At 41.7% G+C, this 5,000-nt stretch overlaps 1 pseudogene; it reads right to left on the bottom strand.

The window, feature by feature from the left end:
- Positions 1-3,342: 3,342 nt before the first annotated feature.
- Positions 3,343-5,000, bottom strand: part of LOC138863315 (uncharacterized) — a 3,127-nt pseudogene continuing 1,469 nt past the window's right edge.

Below are 5,000 nucleotides of genomic sequence, written 5' to 3'. Positions count from 1 at the left end.
GGAATAGAGCCTAGATTGGTGATTGGCGAATAGAGTTTAGATTGGTGATTGGGGATTAGAGTCTAAATTAGTGATTGGGGAATAGAGTCTAGATTGGTGATTGGGGAATAGAGCCTAGATTGGTGATTGGGGATTAGAGTCTTCAGGGATTGGGGAAGCAGTATAAATTTAGGGGTGGGGAGGGGGGCGAAATAGGCCGTAGATTCAGGTTCATGGAAAAATCTAGATTGTAAGTTTAGGGAGGGGTGGGGCGGGTGTTGGGGGGAGGGGGAGGGTAAGGGTGTAGGTGAATAGGCATCAGGGATAGATGAGTAGGAAGAGGGGAGGGTTGGGGTGGGGGGTAGAGGCTCTATTATTTGTTGCATATGACGATTAGCGATTGTGTGCAGGACGAGAGAGTGGGGTTGGGGGGGAGGGGGAGGGGGGTTGGGTGGGCGGGCAGGATGTTGCTCTTGGGTTGGGTCAGGTTTTGCAGAGGGAGAGTGGGGGGTGGGGGTGGGGGGATAATGGTGTTTGCATTTGCTGTGGGTGGAATATGCCCATGTACAACTAACTTATTGTGCGGATGCATGTATATATATACGTATATGTGTATATGTATGTATGATATGCGTATATACATATGTATGTATGTAAATATGTACTCACACATACACAAACACGCACACACACCCATACATTTATACATAAGTGTGTTTGTATGCGTATGTATATATGTATGTGTATGCGTATGGGTATGAATGCGTGTGCGTGTGTATGTATGGGTGTGTGTTTTGTCAAAACTAGTTCTATTAACTATTACCACTATCAAAAAAAAAAAAAAAAAAAAAAAAAAAATTAATTTAGATTACGTATATTTTATTATAATGCACATACCCAACTAAATAAACCCGTATTGTAGATAATGATTGATTAAATGCCGTTTCATGATAACAAACTGTTTGCCAGATTAAGTGCTTGTTGATCTAGCTTTTTATTGAAGTCAAAGAGAAAAATTACAATGCGCATTCCGATTGTCAACTTAATTTTTTCGGATTTATTTGTCTCGATGTGATCTTCAAATGTCTGTTCTTGAGATGTTATAAATGCCTCTTATTTTTGTTAAATTTTGGGATGAAGAAAATATTGAAAAACAAGGAAATGTCAACATGTCCAAAAAGGCTTGGAAAAATTGCCTTTGTTTTTGTTTTGTTTTTGTTTTTTCTGTTTCGTTTATTCTGCCTCTCTATATTTCCATCTATTAACATGTTTCTCTTTCTTTCTCTCTGTCTTTCTGTCTCTCTCTCTCTCTCTCTCTCTCTCTCTCTCTCTCTCTGTCTCTCTCTCTCTCTCTCTCTCTCTCTCTCTCTCTCTCTCTCTCTCTCCCTCTCTCTCTCTCTCTCTCTCTCTCTCTCTCTCTCTCTCTCTCTCTCTCTCTCTCTCTCTCTTTCTCTCTCTCTTTCTTCATTTATTATATTTTAACCCTCTGACACTTATTACTATTGTTTTAGAGTTTCCTTAGTAAAGTTGGGAGATTTTTAAAATATCATTATGCTTTTATATCATCAAAAAGCGTTTTGAAAATAGCATGAACGAATAAGGTGATTATTATGTAATCAAATCGGAGATTAGTTAACGTGGTATAATCCACAGTACCTAATCACATCGTCATCATCACCATCATCATCATTACCAACTTCATCAAAATCAATATCACCACTACCATAATCATCAAAATCTTCATTATCATCATCAATATCACCATCATCATCAAAATCACCATCATCATTATCATCATCATCATCACCATCATCATCATCACCACCATCATTATCATCACCACCATTACCAACTTCATCATCACCATCATCATCATTACCAACTTCATCACCATCATCAAAATGAAAATCACCATTACCATAATCATCATCAAAATCATCATTATCATCATCAATATCACCATCATCACAATCATCATCATCACCATCATCATCATCATCAAATCACCATCATCATCATCACCATCATCATCATCATCATCACCATCACCATTTCATCATCACCATCATCATTATTACCAACTTCATCACCATCATCAAAATGAAAATCACCACTACCATAATCATCATCAAAATCATCATTATCATCATCAATATCACCATCATCACAATCACCATCATCATAATCATCACCATCATCAAAACCACCACCATCATTCAACACTATCAAAATAACAATATTACCGTCGTGCCTCTCTCCCTTCCCTTTCGCCCCACGTTTATCCACTTGTTTCCCTATCCACCCCTTTCGTAAACGTCGACCCGTCCATTTTCCTCTTTTCTTTCTCTACTTGACATTTCCTGGCTTTCGCATTCACTGTGCGTGTGTCTAATGGATCTGGGCGGCGAATCTCTCTTATCTGTGTTTGTTTGTTTGTCTGTCTGTCTGTTTCTGCGTGAATATTTGAGGCTGTCTCTGGCTATTTGGTTGGTGTTGTTTATTTATTTATTATGTCTGTGTCGTTTTGTCTCTCTTTTCTCTTTTCTCTCTCTCTTGCTCTTTTTATTTTTATTTTTATTTTATCTCTCTTTCCCTTTCTCTCTTCTCTCTTTCATCTCTTTTTCTTTGTCTCTCTCTTTCTCTTTTTCTCTTCTCTTCTCTCTGTCTCTTGTCTCTGTCGATGTCTTCTCTTCTCTCTTCTCTTCTCTTCTCTTCTCTTCTTCTCTCTCTCTCTCTCTGCCTCTCTCCTCTTATATACCATATATAATAATAATAATAATAATAATAATAATAATAATAATAATAATAATAATAATAATATATATATGTAAACGTAAAAAAATAAAATTAAAATAAAATACATGTAAATAAATAAGTAAAAAATAAATAAATAAAAAATAAATAAATAATAATAAAAAAAAATTATATAATAAATAAATAAGAAATAATAATAAATAAATCCTCCTCCCTCCCTCCCTCCCTCCCTCCTCTCTCTCCCTCCCTCTCCCCTCCCTCTCCCTCCCTCTCCCTCCCTCTCTCCCTCCCTCTCCCTCTCTCCTCTCTCTCCCTCCCTCTCCCTCCTCCCTCCCTCTCTCCCTCCCTCTCTCCTCTCCCCATCTCTCCTCCCTCCCCCTCTTCCCCCATTCCTGTTACAAGATGTGTCATGAAATAATATTACGTACATTTCAGAATGCATATCATCGTCCCCCGACATGCATTTTGCTCTCACTCAGCGACTAAAGCTTGACCGACATCCTTCTATTATTTAAATTCAACTTAATAAACCTGTTGACATTTTATTTATATAGTTCAATGCAGCATGTGCATTTAGGATGTTTTCTTAGCGCTTCAATTCTTACACTCTTACGCAGTCTCCTCGAAGTCCGTGTCCCCAACGCTGGTGTAAGGTGGGTGGCTTAGACCTCGTCCCTTCAAGACACGGGTGTGGTGACCTCAGGAGACCTCAACCCTACCTTTCATCCTCTCTCTTACCCACACTCTCTCTCTCTCTCTCTTTCTTTCTTTCTTTCTTTCTTCATCTCTCTCATGCTTTCTAAACTCTCTCTCTCTCTCTCAAACAAGAAGGAAGGACAAATCATCAAACAATATTCTCTCTCTCTCTCTCTCTCTCTCTCTAGACATCAGTCTCTCTCTCTCTCTCTTCTCTCCCTCTCCCAGTCTGATGACCCTCTCCCTCTCCCTCTCTCTCTCTCTCTCTCTCTCTCTAAGGACCATATTGATACTCTCTTAACATAGAAAATGGGAGGCGGCATCTCGACCACGTGATGGCACTGTTCATAGGCTGCTGTTTTTTCTGCCATCTGCTGTGCCTGGATCGTGTGAAACGTTGCTGTCGTCGGTGCCATTCCTCCTGTGGTTAAAACGAGGGGGGGGATTGAAGGATCCCTGGTCCACCTCCTGGATCCTTTCCCCGTTCTCCTTTTTCTTGTCGTCGGCCCCATTCCTCCTGTGGTTATGAAAAAGAGGGGGGTTGAAGGATTCCTGGATCATCTCCCCGTTCTCCCTGTTCTTTTCGTTCTCATGTCTGACGTGGGCAGCTCTCGGCTCCTGACCCCTTCTTGCTGGGGGCCATAGGGTTGAATATCCTGACATCGAAGAAGGCCCTCTGTCAGCGAGCACGGAAACCTCTCGCGCTGACATCAACGCGAGCGTCGTCTGTCGTGTTCGCCGATCTCAGGTCGAAGTCTCTTCCTCCAGTCGGGAGTAACTCTGACTCTCTCTCACATCATGACAAACTTCTTTCAGCAATTGAGCGGTGAGGTCTCTGACTTCTTCATGCCGTGTGACAACAAAGCCACCTGTTTTACAATTCATGGCATGGTCTGAGTCAAAGGGAGAGCCTCAAGAACATTGTTGAGGAAGACCATCCAAGGACCAGCCATGCCTGCGAGCGAGGGCGTAGGTTTAGGCTGAATCCCTTCGCTCTTATGGGTAGGGCAGCGAGCCAGTTTTATGCTCCTTCTTCCTGTGTCATTTGGAGTCTCTTTTTGGCGTCCTCTGCCAATTGCGATGGAAGGCTCTGTAGTTGTACCTCTTGGTCTTGTTCTCTGGTCTTTGCTATTTCCGTTCTTAATTGCTGTTGCTCTAGATTTATTCCCTCAAAATCCAGCAGTAAGTTTAAGGCAGTTTTCGTATTCTTTATCTGCTAGCCTACAGGGATTTGGTATTCCTAAGCCCCCTTTTCTGGGTAGTAATTCCGATATGGACTTTTCCGTCTGTTGGATTCTCCCTCCTGTCAAGGCCGGTATGAGTTTCCTCTTGATTGTTTGTTCGAGGGCTCCAGAGGATATCCACTGCTCGGCAAAGTCCTCATAAGGAAGCTCCACCGGTGCCTCATTCCGCAGGTGAGGGCGGTGTTGGCAGCGTGCGGTTCGAAGGTAGCTATTTCACCCAGCCTATGTGTCTCAAGAGCCCACTCATCAATCCTGGCTTTTATAAAATGTTTTGCATAACGAACTAGGCCAAAACCCCCTCCCAAGTGTTTTTTTTTTTTTCTGCCC

This window comes from Penaeus vannamei, chromosome 11 (genome assembly GCF_042767895.1).
Source record: "Penaeus vannamei isolate JL-2024 chromosome 11, ASM4276789v1, whole genome shotgun sequence".
Taxonomy (NCBI): Eukaryota; Metazoa; Arthropoda; class Malacostraca; order Decapoda; family Penaeidae; genus Penaeus; species Penaeus vannamei.
Note: the sequence above shows the minus strand (reverse complement) of the source record. Positions and strands in the feature narration are given on the sequence as shown.